General features: G+C 39.8%; 1 long non-coding RNA gene across 1 annotated transcript; it reads left to right on the top strand.

The window, feature by feature from the left end:
• Positions 1-4365: 4365 nt before the first annotated feature.
• LOC121698800 lies at positions 4366-18038 on the top strand. The gene is made up of 3 exons (XR_006026867.1): positions 4366-4376; positions 8190-8192; positions 17861-18038. It is a non-coding gene; the product is annotated as an uncharacterized LOC121698800 (long non-coding RNA).
• The last annotated feature ends 1107 nt before the right edge of the window (positions 18039-19145 follow it).

The raw sequence follows: 19145 nt of genomic DNA, 5'->3' as shown, positions 1-19145 counted from the left end.
TACTGAAATGACAGTAATAAGTAATACATAATACATTACGATTTTAAAGTAACTTGCCCAACACTGTGTGTGAGTATAAGTATATTCATGTGAAAAAATTACTGTTTGACAAAACACTTCCTTTCAACTCACTTTGAATGAATCCACTGATGTGTATGGTATTAAGAAGTAATATGATGCATGCATATAGATGCATATTTCCACTGCTGATTGGCTGATTTGCATACTTTCACATTGTACACAGAAACCTGCCATTGAATGTAAATGTACAAGAGAAATCCCTCACAAAAATGGATCTCTAGACATAACCATTGAATAATGCAAACTTGTCCCATTTATGCCGACACCAACACAGTAACAAATTTGAAAAGTACACCCCCCCAGATGAACCTTATTAATGGTGTTGTCTCACTGAATAGTGTCCACTCCATGCATACGTACATTCATCTCTGTGTGTATTTCAAAGACAACAAGAAAAAAATGAATGTTTGCATACAGTGTATTTGTACACAGTTTTACTCTGTTGTTTTAGCACAAATTCTGACGCAAACACTTCTGAATTGACGGTTTCATAACAGGTTAATTATTGCGTTTTATGGCCTGTAGTTACATCTGTAAGAAATATGCTGTGTAGCTCTTATGCCAGCAAACCGTCCATCTTGCAAAAGCATTCCACAAATACAGCATTTTTTTGCTGATTAAGTCAGCTGCTTGCATGTGTACTCATTCTGATGATTGAGCCAGTCGTGTAGGATCAAAATTGAAATATTTCCATGAAACAGCACACCAGTATTATTTGTCAGCCGCTTTGCGCTAACCCTAGCATTCCCACTCGGCAAATGTCATCACATTTTTATCATCGACTGTTCTCTGTGATACGTAGATTAAAAGCCTGAGCAAGGGAGAGAGGCAAAGTCAAGGTTCTCAAGAAGCCATCCATGCCTGTGTTCTCATTTTGGATACTCTTCCAGCCTCCTTCAAAAACACACTTCTGTAAGGATCTCCAGCAGGGAGCAGACTAGGCCCCTGGCACCAAGTATTGTTATACTCTTTTTTTTTTTAATATATATTTATGATACAGCAGACTGCTCCCTTGGCTATGCGCTGACATTTCACTCTCTCCTCCTGCCTTGCGGAAAAAAGCTGTGGATGGTTTCCCTCTCATCACTACAGTCAAATACGTACATATTTGCACCGACCTCATCTGTCCCAAAGAGGATTCTCTTAAAGGAGCAAGGGGGCTGCAAGGGTCAGTGCAGAATCGGCTCGCAGGACTTCCCAATCACTGGCTGCCCATTTAACAATCAGGAGAGCCCTCCGGCCCTAAGACCAAAGAGACATTATAATTAAACTAACAGAACATTTCCTGATGTACGTGACAGCAATTTTACGGGCATATGCTGACATTCCGTCTAGGCTTTTGGGGGATACTGGAGGTTAAAAAAAACACACAGTGTGAGGCAAATGAAGCTCCGCTTTAAGAACATGAAAATCACCGACCCACAGACATTTCCCCATTACTCCTGTCCTTTGTTTGAGACAGGATAAACCAAAGAAGTTATAGAAATGCTAAGCCATTGCTAATTACCAGGTCACCAGCGTTTCCACATCCATAGAATTTTAAAATCCCAATTTTCAATGTTCAATGGAACTTTCATAAAGAATCCTTAAAAAGTCCTGGATACAATTAGCCTAGAAATCTAGACGCACCCTAGCGGCAGCCAATCTAATTTGCTAGCAACTCTCCGTTGGCTTGCGAGCTGAAAAAATTAAACTTCGATAAGGCCAATCACATCGTGTATAGAGTCGGTAGGTGGGCTTAACATAATGATTAATGGGATAGTTGCAACGGTTTGGCGTGAATTCCCTGCTACTTCAAAACAAAGAAGATGGATGTTGCTGTTGGTGAACAGCGTGACACGAGTTAAGCTTTTTTTAAGTTGGCAAAAGTTTGAACTAGCCAACTAGCTCCGCTGGTGGGAATACGCATGGGACTCATGAGTTGTAGCAAAGTCCTTTTAGACAAGTCCCTCCACTCGGCGGCCATTTGACAACGCTATTTGGGCACTCGTCGTGCATCCATTTCGGCAGAAATGCGCGTGCGCAAGGCTTCACGACACCAATCTTGCTCCAGCGGCGAGATCACAACAGATGATTGGCACGATGTCTTCACAACTCACCATATGATTGGCTCAATGTATTAACATCACACCACATGATTGGCTTAATGTATTCACATGTCAACGTTTTGCCGAGGAAGAGGTGGGATATGTGTAGACAACGGCCATATTGGCGAGACAAACTAGCCCCATGCATTTCTATGGAGTATTTTTTGAGTGCTATGTCTCCACATTAAAAAGTCTCTGGTTGTAGCGCTATCCTATTGCGTGCAGAGGGAATTTGAAAGACAACCGATTAGCCCACCCCTCGGACTGAGCACTGCGAACGGTGAGTCCCCAGACCCTACATCTTGATGTGGGTCTGGCTTGTAAGACTAGGACACAATTTGAAATGGGTGGAAACTCCGGGTAAAATGTTTTCCTTACTACCACATGCATATATGGCAAGCCGATTGAGCATTTATTCAGATATCTTGATATCAGGCATAATTGTCATGTACATGCAAGCCATTTCTGTCCACTAGTGAGCCATTTCTGTGTGAACTAGTTAACTAGTGACAGCCAAAATGCTCACTAGTTAACTAGTAAGGCCCAAATTCTCTCTAGTTAACTAGTTCATATGTTTCATATCTTACTAGTTAACTAGTAATGCTCAGCATGTTCACTAGTTAAAGACTTCTATATTTTACTAGTCAACTAGTAAGGTACAAAAATGTTTACTAGCTGACTACTGAATGTCAAATTCCCACTTGTTAACTACTATGTAATTTGGCCAGCCGCTTGAGCATTTATTCTGATATCTTGATATCAGGCCAACATGCAAGCCATTTTTGTCAACTAGTTAACTAGTGAGCCATGTTTGTGCACACTAGTTAACTAGTGACAGCATAAATGCCCACTAGTTAACTAGTGAACACATATTAGCTTCACTAGTTAACTAGTGAGAGCCAGAAATGTCCACTAGGTAACTAGTAAAGGCCCAAATGCATACCAGTCAGCTAGTTGAAAGTTAACTAGTGACAGCCAAAAATGTGCACATGTTTACTAGTGAAGGCAAAACTCCTCACTAGTTAACTAGTTGGAGTAAGTCAATGTCAGTAGTTAACTAGTGAACCATAAATGGCTTACTAGCTAGCTAGGTGATGTCAGCAGGCTCACTAGTTAACTAGTTGATGCATCCTTTGTCCAAACTAGTTAACTAGTGAGGTCATAAATGTATATTAGTAAACTAGTTGAAGCCTAAATTCACTCTAGTCAGCTAGTGGCGCAGAATTAAAATTAGGAGGCGGAGAACTCTGAAAATTAAGGCTTTCTATTGGCTCCCTATGTCCAAATAGAACATGACAACCAATCACAGCGCAGAATTTCACAAAATCCCACCCACAACATTTGCATGTGGCACACAAGTTAACATGCTGGCCAAAGGAACTTTAACTAGTAAACTAGTGGCTTCAATGTGACACTTACATGTAAACTAGTGAAGGCAGAACTGCTCACTGGTTAACTAGTGAAGACACAAATACCCACTAGTTAACTAGTGAGGTCTAAAAAGTGTCACTAGTTTACTAGTGTGCACCAAAACACCCAGTAGTGAACTAGTGATGGCAATTTCCATTTGACTAGTTAACTAGTGAGGTGCAAAAAGTGTCACTAGTTTACTAGTGTGCTCCAAAACGCCCACTAGTTAACTAGTGAAGGCCATTTCAGCCCCACTAGTTAACTAGTGAGATGCCAAAATGGTCACTTGTTAACATGTAAAGGCAAAAATACCCTCTAGTTTACTAGTGAGGGTGTTGTAGGCCTTACTAGTTAACTAGTGGCATGTATATTTTGTTCACTAGTTAACTAGTTACACCTAAAAAGAGAAACAAGCTGACCGTTTTTGTCCACTAGTTAAAGGTGCGATTTGTAGGATTGTTACCGAACGTTCTGTAGGCCAAAATCAAAACACTGGTGAACGTTCTCAAGACTACCAGACGCGAGCCTCTTCTGGGTTGCCAGATGTAATGAAGACTAATAACGTTAGTTGACCTGCAGCTGCTTTAACGTTTCTCCAACTATGACCCAGCTACACATTACGGAAACAGTGAAAACAAAAAATACCTCTCTAACCAACGTAACATATTTAGCTGAAGTTAGCGATGCAGATGAAGTTTAGCCTAGGCTACCTGTTGTGGAGAAATATGGCCAGCTCTGCGTCAGACTTGATATTCTTCGTTTGACGAAGACGTCACCATCTCAGGAAGCTCCTCCGATGTCCACTTAGGCCTAATTTGTTTCTTGTTTTAATTTTGGAAATGTTCCTGCCTCTCGTAGGCGTTCATGACTACAACTGACAGCTGTTGACAGTTGGCCTTTGCTAATTTGGCAACCCAAATAGGAGGACGCGCTAGCCCATTATTAATACGCTATTCTAGAATTAATCGTTCAAAACATAAACAAAAATTCCAAGAGATTCCGCCCCGTAACTCATTTTTTTCATGGGTTTTACGGGGTTTTACGGGTTAGAGTAATGTTGTCAAATAAGCCATTACTTCAATTCATCGTGTTTCCTTACTCTCTGACAACATATGGTGATCATTTTTGGAATGGTTACAGTTTATTTTCCATTATTTCCTACATACTGGACCTTTAACTAGTGGAACAATTGAAGTCTCACTAGTTTGCATGTGTGACAGTGAAGCAGCTCACTAGTTAACTAGTGCCTAAAACGGCTATTATGCAAATTCTAATGAGAGGGTGGGTAGAAGACTCCTATTGGGTATTATGTAAGAATCCCACCCAGTCTAAAAGTAAATTTACTGTTCATAGACTCGCGATCAGGTCCTGATGGGTGCCCCTAGTGGCTAAAGTGACACACTGCTCTGCAATGGTACTTCAGTATAGATAGTAAAGCAGAGCCTGCAGTATGCAGTATCTCATATTCTGTCAAAATGTTTTTTAATAATAACAGGGAAACCCCATGCTTTAACAAGTGAGCACTTAGTGATCCACACCAAAGATTCAAGGGATCGATTTTTAATATTATTCTTTGTTTATTGTTGCTAGGCAACCACAGACATATATGTATTCATTCAGTCACGCTTTTCTGATTAATAACTGAAAAACAAAAGATTGTACACATTAACTGCACATGGTTTCAAAAGTAATTAAAAGCTAAAAAAAATTGAACCTTGGTCTCCCACATGATCTCCTGCTGCTTAACCACTTGAGCTAGTCTTGCCACAGCAGCAATGCTATCATCAATGTTGATGTTACTGAAACGTTTTGTCGCTAGGCAACCATATACAAATGCCTCCAGTTTTATCGCGATTTTCAGACTAATAACTGAAAAACTAAAGATTGTAGACATTAACTGAACGAAGATTACAGCAATACACCACAACTTTGTCACTAGACATTTTATCAAAACATATTTTTATGCTCAAACGATCTTAGTTTATAAAAGTTTGCTCTTAGAACAGCCTGGACGAAGTCAGCCATGTTTTCTAGGTTTCTGAGTCCTAAATGGACCAATCAAAATCCTTGTTCCGCCTTCTTCATTTGCATGCAAGTGCGACATTGCACACTAGTTAACTAGTGAGGCGTTTTGCCTTCACTAGTAAACATGTGCACATTTTTGGCTGTCACTAGTTAACTAGTGAGACCCAAAAGCCTTCAACTAGCTGACTGGTATGCATTTTGGCCTTTACTAGTTAACTAGTAGACATTTCTGGCTCTCACTAGTTAACTAGTGAAGCTAAAATGTGTTCACTAGTTAACTAGTGAGCCTTTTGGCTCCCACTAGTTAACTAGTGTGCATATTTTGGCCCTCACTAGTTAACTAGTTCACATAAACATGGCTCACTAGTTAACTAGTTGACAAAAATGGCTTACATGTACATGACAATTATGCCTGATATCAAGATATCAGAATAAATGCTCAATCGGCTTGCCATATGCATAACCATTGTGAAGAGAATCTTCATGAAAGGTTGGAGTTCAGAAATGACCATGCTAGTGCTGCCAAAAGTCACATCATTCCCTTGTGGGAGGTTCATTAGTGTCAAGTCAAAGTCATTCTGTTTCTATCTGAACCAGATGAATCTCAAAGGCACAAAGCTGGGACCCAAGGATAAAGGGAGCATTATGCCAGAGCATGACTCAGTGGCATCTCCACGCTGCCTCTCTGGGAACATTATCACGGTTTAACTGTCTGCTGTCTGAGGATACTGATGAGAAATCCTCTTCAAACAGGAGCATAGAGTCTCTAATGTGTGTTAAGTGAAGCTTAGGCAATGGAAAGAATGAGTATCTCTCGATCTGTTATTCAGCAGGTTGCACTGAAACCACTGTTTTTTTTTAATGGGACGGTGTTTGAAAAGTCGATAAGGGAGCTTTTTGCTCGTGTTCCTGAATTAGATTTTGCTGCTAAAGTCTCCGGATCTTAAATGCCATTTGTGTAATTGTGCCAGTTCCTGCTTGTGGAAGTGATTTATCATGTGAGCATTTGTAGACCCCATGGCCAAATTATAATATGTTGTGGGCTGGATGGCACTGGTGTTGAGACTGTCTTCACAAGTATTCTGCACAGTTCAAAACATGTTCATACACAAAGTAAGGAGTGCAGCCATTTTACTTGTAAACAAATTAGACAATCAGTGAACATGTAATTTATGCATGGACAGAGATCCTAGAGGTAGACTTCAGGGACCACAAATAAATCACTATTTTATGATGTATCACGACACTTGTCATTTGGTTGAATAGCCTCAAATGTTGGTTGGTGAACCTCTTTAATTTTTCATTTTTCGTCCACTATTTGCCTTACACAAAGCAGCATGAGAACAGTTATCCTTATGCACTCTCATTCTGTCAACAGTCGCTCCAAAGTACTGCTTGTAAATGCCTTCCGTTGACATTGACCAAGTAAAACTGGCAAAAAGGCCTACATCATGTTAATTGTAAATCAGCGCGGATCTTAGATTGAGAAGCATTGCAATCATTTGCTGATGTTGTATTGGGAGCCAACTGAACAGGAGGCTTGTAACCTTGGCATATTACTCATAATATTTGTCACTGCAATTACTGATTCAATTCACTATGCAAAAGACTTTGCCTCCGATATCAGACAAATGAATGACAGAGAAGTTACATTCGTATGGAATGTAAGACTATTGAAACAAGGAGAATAGAATTTTCAAGGACAGTTTAACATTTCTGATTTCATGCCTACCTTAAATGAGACTTTTAAACTAATATCTCTAATGCCTTTAGTTAAGATCAAAACATTAAAAGTAGTGTATAGTCAGGAGGAACAGGCTGAATTAACATAAGTTCTGGAGGAGCTGTTTTCACTGTAAGTGTTGAGGAGAAGACATCTTGTGGGGTTCTAACAAGCCTCTGGAGCAGATCCACGTTCTCTCTAGTGCTATTGATCAAACAAAAAGGACAGAAATGTCAGTGGTTTCTTTGTCCTTCAGCAGCTCTTGGCCTTTTGTATAAATCCCATTAAGGAGCAGCAGAGCATTTCCTCTGTCTATCACAACGTCAAAATGTTGGGGCAGAAATGGTGCAAATCCACTGTTCTTGCGGATTAGATTTACTCTTATGACAATGTGACGTGTGTACACAGTTGGTCACCTGCATGGCAGCATTGCTGGTAACAATGAATCACATTTCTATCACATACATTTTGCATTTTATATTAGCTATGATGGCAGGGCAGTATGGAGTGCTTTGATCTGATGATGGATGATTAATATGTATAAATGAATGCAATAAAGTATTTAAGAATTAACCTTCTATTGTATTATTCTGTTTTAGTCTATAATTACATGACCAGTGATCTATCTCGCCTGGCAATAGCAGATTTTTCCTTCATGTATTCTGAAATTTATGGATGATTAAACACATCAAAATTTCTCCTGCCTTCCAGCAGTGGCAGAACTACCTCCGTCATTTCAGTTTCAGACCTTACAATTACATTTAGCTCTGCAGCTTCCTTTGCATAAGAAACATCTTCAAGGGATCAAGGAAAGATTTAAGAATTTACAATGCCCCAAGTTAATCATTGCATTACTTTAATAGCTGGTGTACTGTAGGCCAACTACCAACCAGCCAACCCACCAAAGTAAGCATGTAGGCAGCCGTGGCCTACTGGTTAGCACTTTGGACTTGTAAGCGGAGGGTTGCCGGTTCAAACCCCGAGGCCACTGCTGAAGTGCCCTTGAGCAAGGCACCTAACCCCTTACTGCTCCCCGAGCGCCGCTGTTGTTGCAGGCAGCTCACTGCGCCGGGATTAGTGTGTGTTTCACTAATTCACGGATTGAGATAAATGCAGAGACTAAATTTCCCTCACTGGATCAAAAGAGTATATATACTTATTATTTCATTAACACATGATCAAATTGACAGAAAAAATCTTGCTAATGTTTACAACCAGGGGTGTAGTGCTAAAATAAGAGGTGGGTAAACTATGAATTCTGTGATCATGGTGAGGTGGACTGTGCCATGCGGTTTTGGCTTTTCAGAACATGTTTGATGATGGTGGAGGTTATTGTCCAATGTTTATACAAATACCAGTTGTATTACTGTAAATGGTTCCTAGAGGGTTGATGAGTGGACATATTGTGAATGTGGATAATACAGTGTGATTTTTAAATGTTAAAAGTTGCAATTGGTGAATAAGCTCTTTTGAGAGGTGGATAAACTCTAATAAGAGGTGGATATACTGTACTCTATTTCTGGAATTTCAGAGGTAGATAAACTGCGTTTACTTGCGTTTAGCTTCCACTACATCCCTGTTTACAACTGCCCCTACCAGCACCTGTCCCATTGCCAGTATCAAGAAAAAAACATGTGCAAATCCTCTGGCGCCTCCACTCTGTTCTTGAGCTGTTTTATTGCCCAAGGATGCCGTGCCTTCATGCTGACACCCATCCGCACTTGGCAGCGGACTGTTCCACACAACAAACCACAGCATTTGCTTTCTCGTGCTAACTGCCATAATCATGTACTAATTTTGTTATTGGCTGGGTCCCCTGCTGTTGACCAGAGGCGACACAGTTGCACAGTGGGGTCAGGCGTTTGTGATAGAGCACCTTGCTAATCACAGGCTGTGGGAATGTTTAAAATGCTTTGCACAAGGTGTCCACTTATGGCATTAGCTGAGGAGCAATGATAATTACAAATCATTACAGTTTTTCTTGATCTTTTTGATGCTTGTGTCAACTCTGACATCACGTTCTCAAAACAGTTAACACCCGTGTCTGAACAAAAGCACTCTGGACAAAATGACACATTTTGCTTGCAAAAGGCGGTTACTCTCTCAAAACACTTAAAACATGCAGCAAAAGCAAATCTTGCCTTCAAACACTACAACTGCCAATTCAAAAACAGTCTTTAATCAATCATTACACACTTGACAACAAAATGCAAAATCTAGTTATCAAAATGAGCATTTTTGCTATGTCTGTTCCATTACTTTCTCATTTTTCTGGTATCAGAAAAACACTGTGAAAAGACAAAATGTACTGAATAAAAAAATAATTTATTCATTCCTCCCAAGATGTAACTGTCATTGACATGTAAGACATACAGCAAAACACTATAGCAAGATACTGTAAATTTCCTTGAACTACAACTTTCATCGAAATAAACCTACAGTAAAGACCTTTTGTACGGTTTTCTCCACCAAATAGGCAATACAATACTTTGTCAAATGTGCATTAGATCCAAACTTGCAAATAGCAACACAGAACAGACATCTCTTATGTATAATGAATGATTGCTGATTGAAGAATTGTGCAAAGGAGTTTCACACAGGTGTATCAGAGATTCAGACTTATGCATGGAATCTATACCACCTGTGAAAAGATGTTTTCATTTTGTTTAGCACGGGGAAACCAATAGAGTTTAGGGCTTTTGAATGACACCTGTGTTAACTGTTTTGCAAAAGGGTGTGAGAAATGTGTGAACCCAATGAAAATGTGTGAACACATTCACAAGAGATGACTTCTGCTGTGCAAAGAATGTAGTCATGACGATCAAGTGGGTTCCAGTTTACTTAAGTAGGTAAAAGCAATCGAGAAAAACTGTAAATGTGCATCAGATCCATACTTGCAAATAGCAACAAAGAACAGACATGGCATCTCATATGCATAATAAATGATTGCGCTGATTGAAGAATTGTCCAAAGGAGTTTCACACAGGTGTATCAGAGATTCAGACTTATGCAAGGAATCTATACCACCTGTGAAAAGATGTTTTCCTTTTGTTTAGCACGGGGAAACCAGAGTTTGGGTTTTTTGAATGACATCTGTGTTAACTGTTTTGCAAAAGGGTGTGAAACATGTGTGAACCCAATGAAAATGTGTGAACACATTGGCAAGAGATGACTTCTGCTGTGCAAAGAAAGTGTTCACGAAGACAAAGTGGATCCCAGTTTCCTTAAGCAGGTTAAAGCAATAGAGAAAAACTGTAATCAGGGAGAAAAATGTTGCAAAATCTGCACACTATCATTGGCTTCCTTTGTATCAGGGAATATGTATATATTTTACTTTTATTTTCTATATATTTTTCTAAGTACATTTTTGTCATTATAAGTATATTATCTCAGTGAGAAAAATTAGGATATTTTTGTTTGTGGAGATTCATTTTTGTTTGACATTATGGCCCTACAGATATACTATATTTCCCAGTATAATTACTTGTTTATAATGTGTATAATGTGTTTTTTCTCACCCTCTCTACAGTATCAAATGATACCTCTAAATATAGCAGAACTTTGAAAGAATGCAAGCCAGTCCTGGCTTCGTAATCTTATCAAATAGATAACAGATTACATAAAAGCACTATCTCACTGTGGGTCTTTTTAGTATGGAGGAATGCAAATTAAATCCAAATGGAGTTGACAGTGAGATTTCATCTACACCCGTGCATGCTTCTCAGGGCTGTGTTGAGAGGACCAGGGATTCCGGTTCTAATCCACTCGGGGTAAACTGCAAATGGGCTTCCTGACTCAGCATACCATGCTATGTAATACACTGCAATATTTGATTGTATTGATCAGTTTTATGTTTTCCCCTGAACTTTATCTCCTTGCCCTTTCTCTATTATTCTCTCTCTCTCTCTCTCTCTCTCTCTCTCATTCTCTCTCTCTCTCATTCTCTCTGTATTGTTCTCTCTCTCTATCGTTCTCTCCCTCCCATTCTCTCCCTCTCATTCTCTCTCTTGTTCTCTCTCTCATTCTCTCTGTATTGTTCTCTCTCTCTATCGTTCTCTCCCTCCCATTCTCTCCCTCTCATTCTCTCTCTTGTTCTCTCCCTCTTTTTCTCTCTCTCTTGTTCTATCCCTTTCTTTCTCTATCTTTATCACTCTCTTTCTCTCTCTTATAGCACACACACACATACTGTATACACACACACACACACACACACACACACACACACACACACACACAAATTTGCACACAAACACAAGATGTGTTTGTTAGTAAATTATTCATAGCCTCCTCCTTTTCTCTGCGTTTAAAATTGAACAAAGGGAAAAATCATCATAATGGGGTGACCAACTGATTGCATCAAAATACACAGGCTTTAGGAACAGGCTGCTCTATTTTCTTTGTGATATGAGCCTCTGGGATTTTAAACTTTGGTTATTACCTTGAGAGGTGTACCCAACATGCTGGTCTGGCAGTACAGTGAGTCAGCTTGAGAACTTGAATGAAATCAAAAAGCTTTTGACAATACCACTGTTTTTTTTTTTTTCACTTTTTGACTCACAATACATGGTGAGAAATAACATTAGAAACCTCCTTTTGGTCTGCTGCTTGATGTTTCTAACCAATGTTGTTTCTTAAAAAAAAAAATAAGAATGAACATACATATTTCACATAGTTTATGGCTACAGGTGAAAATATGTGCATATTTCTTTCTTGACTGTGGTGCTCTTGATAAGGTGGACACACTCATTCCACAATGCAAGCTCAGAAAAAACTGTTCATTCACTGTTTATTCATTCCTCCCAAGATGTACAGTATCTGTCATTGGCATGTAAGACCTACAGTAAACACCTAGGCAAGACAAATTTCATTGAACTACAACTTTTTCATCGAAATAGTAAACACCTTTTGTACTGTTTTTTTCAACAAATAGGCAATACTGTACTTTGTCTAAATGTGCATTAGATCCATACTTGCAAATACAGTAGCAACAAAGAACAGACATGGCATCTCACATGCATAATGAATGATTGCTGATTGAAGAATTGTGAAAAGGAGTTGTCACACAGGTGTATCAGAGATTCAGACTTATGCAAGAAATCTATACCACCTGTGAAAAGATGTTTTCCTTTTGTTTAGCACGGGAAAACCAATAGAGTTTGGGGTTTTTGAATGACATCTGTGTTAACTGTTTTGCAAAATGGTGTGAAAAATGTATGAACCCAATGAAAATGTGTGAACACATTCGCAAGAGATGGCCTCTGCTGTGCAAAGAAAGTATTCATGAAGACCAAGTGGATCCCAGTTTCTTAAAGCAGGTCAAAGCAATAAAAAAAAAACTGTAATTGTTTTGAAAACATGATATCAGAGTTGACACAAACATTAGAGCGATTGAGAAAAACTGTAATCATATTTTTATTCATATAACACACAAACTCTTCACTCGGCAAACATCACAATAAACAGCAGACCTTACAGGATACGAGGATATAAAGCATACCTCTGTACAATAAGCGCTTCCCCAGTAATCCAGTTTTGAAATTGCAACAAATTTGTAAATGCTCTCCTTCTTTGGGCCAAAAATTATAATGTATTCTCATGTAAACTATTTATGTCAGTACATGCAGTTTTTGTAAAGTGCTTAGATAGAGTATCTCACCATTATGGTTCTTATATTGCCAGATTCTAAACAATCCCACTTACGCAGATATGAATAAATATTTGCAGTGGTCCTAGTAGGGGCAGTTGTGGTCTACTGGTTAGGGTTTCGGCCTTGCAACCAGAGGGTTGCCGGTTCGATCCCCGACCAGTAGAAACGGCTGAAGTACCCTTGAGCAAGGCACCTAACCCCTCACTGCTCCCCGAGTGCCGCCGTAGCAGGCAGCTCACTGCGTCGGGATTAGTGTGTGTGCTTCACCTCACTGTGTTTCACTAATTCACAGATTGGGATAAATGCAGAGACCAGATTTCCCTCACAGGATCAAAAGAGTATATACAGACTTACTTTATACCTTTGGTCACCTTTCACTTTGGTACCCCAATGTTAATTTCACTCTGGGACCTAGGTCCCTATATGAGAAACACTGATGTACTGTAAATGGTATACATTTTGTTTTGAACAATAATGAGGCTGAATGAGCTGTGTATGTGGCAATTTTGGTTGGCCCCACCAAATCTCACTCCAAGGTTTTTTGAAAAGTTGGCAGCCCTGCTGATACATTCTATCAAAACTCTCAGACTCTGTGTTGAGTCAACTCTAATACTTCTGCCTGAAAATTGTTATTGAGCCAGTTTGAAGGCCTTATCTCCCACCTCAGAGCAGACAGCTTTACCGATTTTTAATGCAACGGGGATGGCGAGGCACCTGAACAGTACAGACATGATTCACTAATTTGGTTTCCCTGGTTAGGACCGGGAGCTTACAAATGCTAATGAATCTCAGAAGGCATTCTTCACAGTTAGAAACTTCAGCTATGAAGTTGTTATACTGAACCTGCTGCAACTCATGTAGATCAAGTCAGTATACTGAAACCACCACTATCATCTCAAGAGACGCATTCCCCACCTCACAATGGTAAATGAGAGACAGCCAATAAGAGAAGACAGGGAAGTAAGTACACATAAAGTGCAAAGGGCCAGCATTATTAGTGAAAACCATGGTGATCTGTTCTCACTGCCAAAGGCCATAAGGGAACAGCATAGAAATAAAGGCTTCATTCAACACCGTCTTAATATTGATTCCCACCTTAATGACTTGTACAGAGTGTGTATCTGCGGGGGCTTTATAAAGCTTAAATATTCACATATAAAAATGAGTTCTGAGAAATTCCAATTCATGAGGTCAAAGGTAAAGGAAATACTAATGGTGGATGGGTAACAGGCAGTGACTCTTGTCCTTGACACGGTGAGCCTTGTGAGGTAAAGGGTCTGATGTGCGCGCACACACACACACACACACACACAGTACAGTGTTGTCCACATTTCCATGTGGCCAGTTTGTGGAGTTTCCACCCGAAGCTCTGTTCTAGGCCACTTTAATCATCTTCAATCAGCAGGCTGAGACCGGGCCTGCTCCGCACTTTGCCAAGGTCCACTTCATCCAGGCGTATCTTAATTGAGATCTTTACACAGCCACATTAAAACGTGTTGAATGTCATTTTCCCAGACAGTTCATTTCCACTCTAAAACTATGTGCACCTTAAATAAGTACAAACAAAGGTGAAGCTACTCGCATGAACTGTATGTATATAAAAACAAAGCAAAAAAGTATTTCAACATTTTTTCCAATTTTGTCTATTTCATCTGTTATGAATGAGATTAGGGACAAAACAGGTTTACATCTTCAATATTTTGAAGATTTTCAAAAGCTATTAACACCTCTTTGTTAAATGTAGCTTTGGCTATCTAACCATGTTTTGGTAAAACCTCCCAGTTGTAATTTTTTTTAATTAATTACATGTTTGCTGGACCCGCACTCGATGAACACCATCAGACACATAGAAATGTCTATAAAATTATTTTTTGAATAACTTCCCACAAATTGTTTGACTTATCAGTCTCTTGATTCTCTTAACAATGCACACAGGTTTTGAAATTAATTATATCACATTTCAGAAGTCAGAAAAGTCAGTGTTTAATGCATACCGTTTTGGTTGTACAGGTTTTAAAGTTTTGTTTTTAACCTTCATAATGAACAGTGATATTTAGAAGCATAAAAATTACACATGAACTTTGATTGTATTGGTGAAAAATGTATTGGTTTCATGGACAAATATCCTTGAGGGAACAGATCAGCTATTCTTTAAAAAAAAACAAAAAAAAAACAATGTAAAGTCCATCTGACGGAGTTGACAAGGTATCAATGGAGAGACATTTTACATTCAAAATGACTATTGAACCCTCACAAATACCAAGAATAGGTAACAGACGACTCACATGTTCCTCTTCACCATCCATCCATTACCTTGGCGGATATACAGTGCCTATAAAAAGTATTCACCCCCTTGGATATTTCCCCATTTACTGCTTTTATAAATGAAATCTTGATCAATTTAATTTGTTCCTTTTTACAATAATTTACAAAAAAACCCTCTTTAATGTCAAAGTGAAAGCAGATTTAAACAAATGTACAGAATACTGATGGTATTGACACAAATTCTGATGGTGTTGACACACATTCTGATGGTGTTGACATCTGACGGAGTTGACAAAATGCTATATTTTCCTCTTATATCACATGTATTTTATACAAGAATTCGTTTTTAAGCATATCTGTTGCCTGTGACTTCCATAATCTTCTTAAAATTAAGCCTTAATTACAGAACATGTTTCACAAATGTTGTATTTTGCTCATTTCGGAGTTGACACATTATAGTTGTGACATGCCAGGTGTTAATAGATGGATATTAAATACACAAGATATGAAAAACTTACCAGAGCTACTATAGAAAGGTATCATGACATGAGGAAGAACTAGGAAGTGCTAAAGGGGTCCTCTGTGTTTTAGCTGCCCACAATTATTCCTGATTTTTTCATTATAAAAAAAATGTCTGATGGCGTTGACCAAAACTCTGGACACAAGTTCAAGTTCAAGATTTTGAGTAGTTTTTCAAATTAATATTGTTCATATGTTTACCCCCCAAACCTTGTTTTATCTGGCAGACATGTTTTGTCCCCCTAATCTCAAGAATCACTGATTTGCTTGGGGTTACCATGGCGCTCACTGGCTGTTTGGGTAGATGGTAGCGATAAGGACAGATTTGTTTGTTTGTACTGTAGTGATGTGGAGACAGGGCTTTCAAATCAAGCAATGACATTGTCTGCAACTGATATAAAGCTGTCATAACACCTATGAGGAGTAATGTCTGCCCATCCCCAAGGGTTTTCTCAGCTCATTGACCCTGGTTAATATCCAGTGTCTGATTGCCTGCGGTTCGGGTGATCCATGGTGATTACTGTTTAGTGCTAAATGTCTAAGCGTCTCTTAATATAAGGCAAACTCATATTTGTACAAGGAGAGTATGTCATTGTGTTGACAGAATGCAAATACAAATAAAACTGACTAAAGCCCTTTTATCTCCTTAATGTGGAATTAACAAACCAAACACAACACACCCCGGTATCCAAATATTGAAGATTTCTCAAGCGGGGGATTAAGTGCAGTCCACGCCGAGGCATTCGAGTGAATGTTAACGACTAGGTAAGAAAGCACAGTGGCTAAATCTCTTTACTCAATCCCTGTGGGGTAAAGCCAGCCCGGAGGGCTCAGCCTCTGCCTTGACTGACAGGCCGGGACGTGGGGATGTGTGAGTCTGATGCCTGCAGTGTGGACTCCACTGTGGCTCTGTCCTCTCCTGCCCCCCCCCCCACTTACTTTATTCCCCTGTTCCATAATCATTAGTCATGTTAATCTTACACGTTAATTTGCAATTTCAGCGGCAACATATTTCCTGTCTGTGTCGGTGGTATACGGCTTGAGAGATGAGTCTTTAACAATCTTCATTTCCCCCATTTTTCTCAGTACTCGAAATATGGCAACTAACCCAATATTCTAATATTCAATTCGAACGCACTGAAATCACCAGGGACTTGACGCGCTGCAGAAAGTGTGCTACCAGAACATCTGCAGTGTTTTTGTTTTGCATTAGGAGCAGAGTGTGAGATTTACAACACCTCACAGTCTCAACAGCTGCTGTTGACAAGTGAGGATGGCATTGCAGCAGCTAGTTGCTAAATAGGAGGTCTATAAATTGGCCCTGAATAGTGCTTATTAGAAGAGCTGAGCGCCATTGCTTTGAAGTCCATTTCTCAGAGCAGTGCTATGAAAAAATGATACACACTGTGTTGGAGAGCCAGGCCTGTCAGGGCTGCACCCACCGGACACCTCATTGGGGCTAATCTCATTTGTTGAAATTAAGATAGTCATACCTGTTGACAGCCAAAGGCTAAAACGGGCAACTATGATAGCGGAGCTCACTGGTTCAGCCTAGCTTAATAAAAATCAAAGGGCCTATACTTCTATATAACACATTGTCACATTTGTCATAGTACTGACTAAAATATGATGGGGTATAAAATGGTTAAAAGGAACAGGGCTATTAATTATATCCATACTGAGCAAAATGCACTGCAGAGCAAATTATATGTTTCATAGCGCTTGCCTCTTAATTATTTCACTGTGAGATTAGGGTTAAATGCAAAGATTATACAAGGCATGGTGAAAATGATAATATGACAATTTAAAAATGTATGTGCATGTGCGTGTGTCTAAACAAATCATTTACCAACCCACATTGTTGTCTGTGTGTGTGTGTGTGTGTGTGTGCAGGGCCGAGCTGTGCAATTCAACCCAACGCACGACCAGACTCAGCACACAGCCGGATTCGAACCTGCGAACAGCTGCACCTCGGAGCGGAAGTCGAGCATGTTGACAATTGAGCTAAAATCCCCCGGGTTGCTCGCGAAAACCACCAAGATGTGGCAGCTAACTCATAGACGGCAGTTCAGGGTTTGTGCCTTTATATTTTGTAAAACGTAGCGAGATATAGGCACTATTAATCAAAAACTTTGGTTTGGTAACCAAAGAATACTGCTGAGCTTGTGTAAACTACAATTTAGTTTGACCAGACCTAACTGTAGTAAACAACGTCTAAACGTCTCTCTTTAGCACCCCTGTCTGGTGGAACGTTTGGCTGGGTTTGCCAAAACGGTCCCAGGGGAACGTTTCGCTAATGAGACCAGGTTGCCTTTACCAGACGCTCCATGCACTTCATGACTAGTGCTAGTTAGTCAGTGCTATTGGTCGGTAGTCGTTGGACTTTGTGGGTCTAGGCAGTTTTGGCACGGGTACAATTGTAGATGTTTTCCACAGAATAGGGACTTTACAGAGGTTAAGAGTACAGTGCACAGTGCTTGAGGATATTACCACAGATTTTGTCAGGGCCAAGGCTTTTCCGTGGATTACAGCGACTAAAAAGGTGAAAGACATCCAATTGTCTGATGTTTAGGACAGATGCAGGAGGTGGAGGGGGCAGCACGATGCCCGCCCCAGCATTGCTGCCACTCTCAAAGCGACAGAAGAAGCTGCTTAGCTGGTTTGCCCTTTCCAGTCCCTCACCTCCAGGCTGGAGCAGAGGAGGTTTCCATCTGCCCCTGTGTGGGGCATTGGTCATGGTCATGATCCCCTGCCATACCTCACGGGGGTTGCCTGACACCAGGGTTGCCTCAATCTTCTGTCTGTAACTGTACTTATCCAGCTGTATTTGTCTTTTTTTAGCTGGATAAGTACAGTTACAGACAGAAGATTGCTGGATTTGCTGGATTTTTCTTATCCAGCTTAATTTGTCTCTGTATGTCCCTTTTGGATGTATCATCCTGATTCCAGTATGCTCTTTTCTTTTCAATTATAAGATGCTTTAATTTGTTGGAGATCAAATTTAAAACTAGTGGTTTTTATGGGTATGATTGTGTCTACAAAAAAAAATATGATGTGGTCAGATATTGTTTCTTCATGTTCATTTATATCAGGGCATTTAAAAGTGTCCAGTTTGTGCAATCAGAAAAACCTTGCAGGGCCATAATACTGTTTTTGTTTCATACTTTAACGGAGCGTTCTTGGGGCTTCTTAGCCTGGCGAGCCAGACCCACATTAAAATGTAGGGTCTGGGCACTCACCGTTCGCAGTGCTCAGTCTGAGGGGCGGGATAATCAGTTGTCTTTCAAATTCCCACTGCACGCAATAGGACGCAATAGGATTTTTGTTTTCAAGTAGCAGGGAATTCAAGCCAAACCGTTGCAACTCTGCCATCAATCATTATGTTAAG

This window comes from Alosa sapidissima, chromosome 23, assembly GCF_018492685.1.
Source record: "Alosa sapidissima isolate fAloSap1 chromosome 23, fAloSap1.pri, whole genome shotgun sequence".
In the NCBI taxonomy this organism is placed as follows: Eukaryota; Metazoa; Chordata; class Actinopteri; order Clupeiformes; family Clupeidae; genus Alosa; species Alosa sapidissima.
Note: the sequence above shows the minus strand (reverse complement) of the source record. Positions and strands in the feature narration are given on the sequence as shown.